Genomic DNA, 9,879 nt, shown 5'->3' with positions numbered 1-9,879 from the left:
CTATCTGTAGATTTAGAATAATTTCTAATTTTTCATTTATTTTGTCATTTTGTTCTTGTATTTTCTTCCAAAATTCTTCTAAGCATTTGTCTGTGTTTTCTTTGGTCTGTCTCTCAATCCTTTGAAGATACCTAAAGATAATACTTTTGAATTCCTTATCAGAGGGTTCCAATGCTGCTTCTTCTTCAGGGCTGTGTTCTGGGTCTGTATCCTGCTTCCTTGTTTCTACTACTTTATCTTGTGTCCTTGTGTGGACTGTGATGGTCTGTTGTTTCTGAGGCATCGTGGCGTTGTATTTAGATCTTTGTTAACTGTTTGTGAAGAGCAGCCAAGAGTTATTCAGGCTCTTTTTTGTAGTTTTTTATTGTTGGCCCATTGGTGCAGAAGGAGGTAGTGCCTCTCGCTCAGTACATGAAGTTGCATGAGGTGTGGGTATAGTTGTGTCTTATGGGGACTGTTGTTGTTTCTCACTCAGTTAGACACAAATTATAATTAAATAACCATCAAAAAACTAAAAGCCCATGGACTAAAAACACACCATGTAATCACACAGGAACAGTAGCCAAAAAAAGATAAAAGGGAAAAAAAGAAGAAAAAACAAGGAAACCTGCAGTATCTGGGGATAGGGCACTAAGAAAAAAAAAAAAAGTATAGAAGAAGAATAAATGAAAAAAAAAAAATGGGAAAAATGCAGAAAGAAAATCAAGGAACAGGGTTAACCATGAGAAAAAAAGGGGAAAAGGGAAAAAAAATTTAAAAAAGAAAAAATTTCAACCAGGCACAGGGAAAAGAAAAAATGCTAAAAACTAGGACCTGGGAAGGGGAAGATTAAGAAAAATAATAAAAAGGAAAAAAGTATTTGTAATATTAGTTGTTTTAAAACAGACAAATACACACAAACTGATCACCAGAAAAAAGAAAGAAAAAAAGAGGGAAAAAAATTGGTGGAGGACAGGGCAGGGCACCCAGGCTCCGTGTGAGCACACAGACTGTGATCGACTTCCTGTGGGCCCAGAAGGTAGGTGGGAGTGGGGGATGGCCGCACCTCCATTCATCAAGTGAGCGTGGGGTATAAAAGTAACAAGAGGAATGTCGTACCTTTTCAGTCTTGCAGGTCCCGAGTGTCCTTGGTTTGCTGGAAAGCAGAACGTGTTCTTAAGCCCCAGGAATCTGTGAGAGTGCTGTCTCTTTACATATCCAAAATAGTCAAGCCGCTTTTTAAACCTTCAAAATGGTGGCACCCTCTGGACCAACAAAAGTCCACAGTTCAGCCCACCTGTCTCTTCACCTTCTCCGTTCATTCCTCATTGACCATGCACAGTCCTCCGTGCAGTCCCTGGATAGTAGGGTGATTTTTTAGGTTAACTCTTAGGTCCTGCCACCACTCGGGAATCTCCAAGCTGTCTGTGTCATCAGGATCACTCAGGATTGCTGCCAGACCGCAGCTCCGTCTGTCTCGTTTTTTGGTATCACGCAAATTCTTCTGCTAGTTGGGGTTTAGTCCACTTGTATATCCTTCCCTTCAAGGCTCACGGGTCCAGGATTATCTTCTGTGTCTGTGTTAATTGGTTTCCCTTTTCTTTATTGAAGAGGGTCTGTGCAGTCTTTCTGCCTAGTCCACCATCTTGCTGGCCCTGTTGGTAATTTTTTTTTTTTTTTTTTTATGACCAATTCAACTTCTTCTTTTGTTAAGGGTCTGTTCAACTTTTCCACATCAGTCTGTGTGAGTTTAGGTAAGTGATATGTTTCTAAAATCTCTTCATTTCTTTTAGATTTTCAAATTTGTTGGAGTACAATTTTTCATAGTATCCTGATATTATTCTTTTTATTTCAGTTAGTTCTGTTATGATGTCACCCATTTAATTTCTTATTCATGTTATTTGTATTCTCTTCCTCTTTTCATTTATTAAATTTTCCAGTGGTTTGTCAATTTTTTTGAATCTTAAAAAAAAAACCTTCTTATTAATTAATTCTGTTGTCTTTCTATTCTGTTTCATTCATTTCTGCTTGAATCTTTATAATTTCTTTTCTTTTGGTGACTAGGCTTTTTATTTTTGGCTGCTCTTTTTCTAATTGTTGGAGATTTGGGGTTAAGTTGTTTATTTTGTCTTTTTCTCCTTTTTTGATGTGTGCACTTATTGCTATAAAATGGCCTCTGACGACTGCTTTTGCTGTGTACCAAAGATTTTGTATGTTGTGTTTTCATTCTCAATTGATTGAAGGAATTTTTTAAGTTCATTTTTTAAAATTTCTTCTATTACTCAGTCATTTTTAAGTAAGGTGTTATTCACTTTCCATGTGTTTGATCTTTTTCCATTGATATTCCCAGTATTGATTTCTAATTTGATAGTATTGTGATCTGAGAAGATGCTTTGCAGTATTTCAATATTTTTAAATTGATTAAGGCTTGCTTTGTGGCCTAACATATGGTCTATCCTGGAGAATTTTCCATATACACTGGAAAAGAATGCATATTGTTCTGTTGAGGGAAATGCTCTGTAGATGTCTATAAGGTCAAGTTGGTGGGTTGTATTGTTTAGTACTTTTGTGTCTTTTTTGAGTTTCTTTCCGGTTGTTTTATCTTTCATTGAAAGTGGTGTATTAAAGTCTTCTACTGTGAGTGGGAAGTCATCTATTTGTCTTTTCAATTTTGTTAAAGTCTGATTTCTGTATTTTGAGGGTTTTTTTTTTGGTAAATAGATAATTATTATAGTTATGTCCTCTTGTTCAACTGATCCTTTAATGTCTTTCCTTGTGTCTTGTAGTCATTTTTGTCTTAAAGCCAATTTTATCAGGAAATAATATTGCCACTCCTGCTGTTTTTTGATTGCCATTTGCTTGATGTATCTTTTTATCAACTTTGATTTTAGCCTATTTTTGCCTTTGTCTCTAAGGTGTGTCTCTTGTGGACAGTATGTTGATGGATTAGGCTTTCTATTCCAGTCTGCAATTCTCTATCTCTTGAGTGGTGCATTTAATCCATTTACATTCAGTGTAATTATCAACAAGTATGAGTTTGTTGCTGTCATTTTGTTATGAGCTTTTTCATGGTGTTGCTGATTTCCTTGTCCTACCTAATTTTCTGTGCTGAGCTCATTATTTTTTATGAAATGTGTTATCATTTCCTTCATTGCTATTGCTTTAGTATTTTCTAAATGTTTATGCTTGTACTCTTTTTTTTTTATTTTGTGGTGAAGGTTTATCATTTTTCTTTAAGGCTACCTTGTGATTTGTAATATTCTTCCCAAGTTTAGAATAGTGTGTTCTATCTTGAAATTGTCTTGACTTCTTCACCACTTCTTCACCATAATCTGTAGCTACATTATGTTTTCCCTCTTTTTGGTTTGTAGTCCTCATTTGCTAATTGATATCTCTAGTTCCCTGTTTACAATCTTGTAAATATATTTCACTTTGGATACTTCTATAACTGGGTTGATTTCTGGGTTATGTCATCATGATCAGTTGTTGTTTACTGTTGTTAGTTCTCTGTCCAAAGGACTCCCTTTAGTATCTCTTATAAGGTTGGTGTGGTTTGAACAAATTCCTTTAATATCTGCTTATCTAAAAATGTCCTATTCTCACCATCATATTTGAGGGGCAATTTTGCTGGGTATATAATTCTTGGTTGAATTTTTTTTTCTTTCAGGGTTTTATATATACCACCCCATTGTCTTCTTGTCTGAATGGTTTCTGCCAAGAAATAAGAGCTTAGTCTTATTGGTTGCCATGTGCAGATAACTTTTCATTGATCCAATGCTGCTTTCAGTATTCTTTCTTTGCCTTTGATTTTGGTGAGTTTGATGATGATATATCTTAGTGATTCCTTTTGGGGTTCATTGAACTTTGTGAATGGATATATTCTTATCTTCCATTATAGCAAGGAAATTCTCTTCAAACAAATCTTCAACTATTTTCTCTGTAGCTTTATTTGTCTCTTCCTCTTCTGGAATTCTGATTACACATAGATTATTCTTTTTGATGGTATCCCACATGAACCTTAGGTTTTCTTCTCTTTGTTTTGATCTTTTTTTCTGATTGATCCCTTTCCAAAGATGTATTGAGGTATTTGTGTTCAATCTCACTAATTCTGATTTCCACTGATTCAATTCTACTTATTTGTCCATTCAATGTGTTATCTACTTCTGGAAATTTAGTATTAATCTTCTAATTTTCTGTCTGTAGATTTTGTATCATTTCTGATTTTCATTTATTTTGTCATTTTGCTCTTGTATTGTCCTCTGAAATTGTTCTAAGGTTTTGTTTGTGTTTTCCTTGATCTGTTTCTCAATCCACTGAAAGTACCTAAATAGAATTCTTTTGAATTCTTTATCAAGGAGTTCCAATGCTGCTTCTTTCTCAGGGATGTGTTCTGGGTCTGTATCCAGGTTCCTTGTTTCTACTGCTTTATCTTGCTTCTTTTTGATGATCTGTTGTTTCTAAGACATTGTGATGTTATTTCATTTATTTTTAATTGGTGATTTTAGGTTGGAGTGATTCACCCAAGATTTTATTTTTTTTGTTTTGTTTGGATGGATCTGAGTTAGGAGGGTACTGTGCTCCTCTATGCACTAGTTGGCAGCGTTTATGCACTTAACACCTATCTCCTATTGAGTGTGATTAAGAATGAGTGTGGGTGCACAAATATCTTTGAGCTGTTTGAAGAGCAGTTAAGCATGATCCATGCTCATATTGGCTGTCAAATATCATTGGCTAGTTAGTGCAGAAGCATGTGGTGACCATCACTCCATAGATGGGGCTGTAAGAGGTGTGGGTATGATTGGTTCATATGGGCACAGTTTGTCTCTCATTCAGTTAGACAAAAACAACAATCAAAGAAACCACTCAAAAGTAAAAATGAGTAAAAAAAAAAAAAATGCACACCACAAAAACACACAGGAACAATCACCAAAGACAATGGGGGAAAAAAAGACCAAAGGCAGTAAATGATACGAAATATTTAAAGAAATACTTTACAAAGACAAAAGAGATACAAATGGAAAAAAGAAGAAAACCCACAATATCTGTGTAGGTGAGAATGAATAAAGAAGAGCTAGAGTAAGAGAATAATGAAAAAAGAAAATGGGAAAAATGCAAAAAGGAAAACAAGGGATGGGAGGAACCACAAGAAAGAAGAGAATAGGAACCAATGAAAAGGAAGAGAAAAAAGCCAAAAGCTAGAACTTGGAAATGGAAAAAATAAAGAAGAAAAAAATAAAAAAAGAAGAAAGAAAAAAAAGAATATCTTTAAAACAAACAAACAAAAAACAAAGAAAGTAAAAACAAAAACAAATCTGGGGGTGTAGGCAGGGCTGGCATCCAGGCTCTATCAGAGCACACGAACTGGGATACAATTCCTGCAAGCCCAGAAGGTGGGTGGAAGTGAGACATGGCCACACTGTTCACCAAGAGGGTGTGGGATATATATAAGAGTAACAATGGGAATAGCTCACCTTTCCAGTCATCAGCCTCAGGTATGTTCATGCTGTCCTTGGCTAGCAAAGCCTATTCTTAAGTCCCTGGAATCTGAATCAGAACACTGCCAATTTAAATATCCAAACTGGTCACACCACTTGTAAACATTCCAAATGGCTGAGTTCTCTGGACAGCTGAAAGTCCACAGTTCAATTTATCTCCTTCTTTGTTGTTTCCCTTTTTAGTGATCAGCCACCAGTGCAGGTTTGGTGAGCAGGTCCAATTTTCAGGTTAATTCTCAGGTCCTAACACCACTTGGAAATATTCAAACTGTCTGTGCCATCAGAATAATTGATGTCTGCAGCTCCTTGTGTCTCCTTATTCACTGTTTACATTCAGATTCTTCTACCAGTTGATGTTTACCCACTTTTGTATCCTTCCTTTCAAAGCTCAGTGCTCCAGGATTATCTTTGGTTTCTGTGCTATTTGGTTTCTTTTTTCTCTGTTGAAGAGGGTCTGTATGCTTGCCTCCCTATTCCAACATCTTGCTGTTTTGTATAATGTTTTTTATGTCATCCACAATTCATGTGATTTTCAGTCATTGGTCTTCATTGCATCAAATCTATTCATTAGATGGTCTCTAAATTTAGGTGGGATACAATCAAGGTCATATTTTGGCTCTCATGGATATAAATAGTGGCTATACATGTGGACTTTGTCAGATGGAATACACAGGAGTCAGATCAACTACATCTGTGCAAAGAAGCTATGGAGAAGCTCAATGATCGTCAGCCAAAACAAGGCCAGGTGCTGACCATCAACTGTTCATATGCAAGTTCAAGTTGAGGCTGAAGACAATTAAAACAAGTACACAAGAGCCAAAATGTGACCTTGATTATATCCTACCTGAATTTAGAGACTTCTTATAATAAACTCAAAAAGTGTGTACATAGAAAGTAAGCAATAGACCATTTTTAGAGTTATCCAAAAATAATAATAATGAGTTTAATATAAGAGTGTGTCAACAGCCTGTTGTGACCACAAAAACCATGCACAAAACACTGAGAAGAGTCCATGACCCTTGAGGAAGGGGGTGTTCATGCCCCTAAGCCACCTCCACTCACCTGCACCCTATTCTTTTCTTGACTTACTTCAGGTTAGCACAGACAGTGATGGGAGGGCTGCCTCTCCCATCCCAAGTGGCTTTCAAGGAAGATCTTTGCACATGAAACTTCATGAGATTTTTAAGGGCCTGAAAAATCTGTTTTCTCACCACCCCTCCCTGATAGATTTAACAAGTTACACAACACTCACTAAAATTATTTTTCTTACCACTAAAAATATTTCTGCGATATCTTACTGCATTCAGTATTATTGTCAAGATATTCGATGTCATATAAAACCAAACATCAGACTTGCTCTCATCGAGTTAATCCTGACTCATAGTGACTCCAACTGGGTTTCCAAGGCTGTATATCTTTACAGAAGCAGACTGCTTCATCTTTCTTAGATAGAGCAGCTAGACAGTTCAAACCAACGGTCTTCTGGCTAGCAGCTAAATGCCTTAGCCACTACACCATCAGTTCCTTTTGATATCATATTGTTGTTGTTGTTGTTATGTGCCGTCGAGTCGGCCCCGACTCATAGCGACCCCTCCTTGGGTTTCCGAGGCAGTATCACTACGGAAGTAGGATTGCCCAACCTTCCTTCCGAGAAGTGGCTGGTGGGTTTGAACCGCCAGCCGTCTGGTTAGCAGATCATATAGGAATAAATAAAAGATTTAATTTGATTACATAATAATTAAAACAAATTTTTTTGCATGACAGAGAACACCTTAAGCAAAGTAGAAAAGAAATTACAAACTTCTAAAAAATATTTGCAACAGGTAATAGAAACAATTTTCTCAATGAATAAAGAGATTCTCAATTTTTTTTTACACTCTTAAAACTTACCAATGGCCTCAAAAGAGCTTCTGTTTATGTATATTATATCTGATAATATTTACCATATGAGCAATTAAACCTAAGATAATTTTGAACTATTTATTAATTTATCTAAAAATAACAATAATGAACTCATTATATGTTAACACAAGTAACATAGTTTATGAAAACTAACTACATTAAGAGGAGGATGCAAGATGGTGGATTAGGCAGATGCACTACCCAGACCCTCTACAACAAAGAATCAAGACATCAAGTGAAGCAGATTAAAAAAAAAAAAATCATATTGATTTAAGAGTAAGGTTGAACAGTTGATTATTACAAGTGTTGTCAAGAAGTTATACACATTTAAAAAGTTGAATATGAAAAAGTTATGCTAGACATATATTTATAAGAAAGACAAACAAAAACAATAGTTACTGAGGCTGCTTATGTACAATCAGACTCTCATGGTCTTTGATTCCTTGCATTCCATTCAGTTGCCTGTAATGGATGGGTTTTAGGGGAGCTTCCAGACTGAAACAGACTCAGAAGAAGGAAGATTTCTTCCACTTCTCAAAGAACTGGTCAGGGAAAACCCTATGAATCATAGTGAAACACTGTCTGATACATTACTGGAAAACTTCAGGAATACCCCTGAAACATTGTCTAACACAGAGCTGGAAGATGAGCTGTTCAGGTCAAAAGGCACTCAAAATATGACTGGGAAAAAGCTGAGGTATCATAGTAGAACCAACCTTAATGATACAGATAAAATAGAGTTTTCAGGACCTGCATTTACTGACTAAAAATGACTAAAAATAAGAAATAGTTGCAAACATATATTAATAATCAGAACATGGAATGTACAAAGTATGAATTGAGGAAAAATGGAAGTTGTCAAAAATGAAATGGAATGCATGAAAATAGATATCCTAGGCATTGGTGCTCTGGTAGCATAGTGCCTAAGGCACTTGACTGCTAACCAGAAGGCTGGCGGTTCAAACCCACCAGCCACTCCTCAGAAGGAAGGTTGGGCAATCCTACTTCCATAGTGATACTGCCTCGGAAACCCAAAGAGGGGTCACTATGAGTTGGGGCCAACTCGACGGCAAATAACAACAACAGCAACAACAGGCATTGGTGAGCTGAAATGGACCAGTTTTGGCCATTTTGAATCAGACTGCCATATGATCTACTATGCCAGGAATGACAAATTGCAGAGGAATGGTGTGGCATTCATCATCACAAAGAATGTTTCAAGATCTATCCTGAAGTACAATGTTGTTAGTGATAGAATAATCCATATGCCTACAAGGAAGGCCAATTAATACTACTCTTACTCAAACTTATGCACCAACCATCAAAGCCAAAGATGAGGAAATTGAAGATTTTTAGCAGCTTTTGCTAAACATGCTATCATGATGTGTTGATTACCATTGGTGATTGGAATGCAAAAATTGGAAAGAGAGAACAATCACTGTTAGTTGGAAAATATGGCCTTTGTGATAGAAATAACAGTGGAAATTGCATGATAGAATTATGAAAGATAACAACTTATTCATTGCAAATACCTTTTTCAACACAGTGGTGGCTCTACATGTGGACTTTGCCAGATGGAGTACACAGGAATCAGATTGACTACATATGTGGTAAGAGACAAAGGAAAAGCTCAGTATCTTCAGTCAAAACTAGGCCAGGAGGTGATTGTGGAACAGACCATCAACTGCTCATATGCAAGTTCAAGTTGAAGTTGAAGACAATTAAAACAAGTTCAAAAGAGCCAAAATATGACCTTGAATATATCTCTTCTGAATTTAGAGATCATCTAAAGAACAGATTTGATGCATTGAACACCAATGACTGAAAACCAGAAGAATTGTGGGATGGCATCAAGAACATCATCCATTAAGAAAGCAAAAGGTCATTAAAAAGACAGGAAAGGTGCTCCCTTCAGCAGCACATTTACTAAAATTGGAACAATACAGAATAGATTAGCGTGGCCCCTGCATAAGAATGACAGGTAGATTCATGAAGTATTCCATACTTTTAAAAGAAAAAAGACAGGAAAGGAAGAAAGACCAAAATTTATGTCAGAAGAGACTCTGAAACTTGCCTTTGAATGAAGAGTAACTAAAGCAAATGGAAGAATGACAAGATAAAAGAGCTGAACAGAATATTTCAAATAACAGCTCAAGAAGACAAAGTCAATTATTATAATGAAATGTGCAAAGATATGGAGCTGAAAAGCAAAAGGGAAGAACATGCTCTGCATTTCGCAACATAAAAGATCTGAAGAAAAACTTTAAGTCTCAATTGGCAATATTAAAAGCTTCTATGGGCAATATACCGAATAATGCAGAAAGCATCAAAAGAAGATGGAAGATATATACAGAGTGACTATACCAAAAAGAATTGGTCAATGCTTATCCATTTCAGGAGGTGGTATATGATCAAGAACCAATGGTCCTAAAGGAAGAAGTTGAAGCTGCACTGAAGGAATTAGAGAAAAAAAAAAATGCACCAGGAGTTGACAGAATACCCA

The 9,879-nt window shown here is 36.1% G+C and overlaps 1 non-coding gene across 1 annotated transcript; it reads left to right on the top strand.

Annotated features, from left to right (window-relative positions):
• The first annotated feature begins 9,278 nt into the window (after positions 1 to 9,278).
• Positions 9,279 to 9,385, top strand: LOC122150539. Its single transcript, XR_006163717.1, has one exon. It is a non-coding gene; the product is annotated as a U6 spliceosomal RNA (small nuclear RNA).
• The last annotated feature ends 494 nt before the right edge of the window (positions 9,386 to 9,879 follow it).

The sequence above is a fragment of the Orycteropus afer genome, unplaced genomic scaffold, assembly GCF_000298275.1.
Source record: "Orycteropus afer afer isolate SDZICR_OR568_19922 unplaced genomic scaffold, OryAfe1.0 scaffold00163, whole genome shotgun sequence".
Taxonomy (NCBI): domain Eukaryota; kingdom Metazoa; phylum Chordata; class Mammalia; order Tubulidentata; family Orycteropodidae; genus Orycteropus; species Orycteropus afer.
The sequence above is the reverse complement of the archived record's forward strand: the minus strand, read 5'-3'. Positions and strand labels throughout refer to the sequence as shown.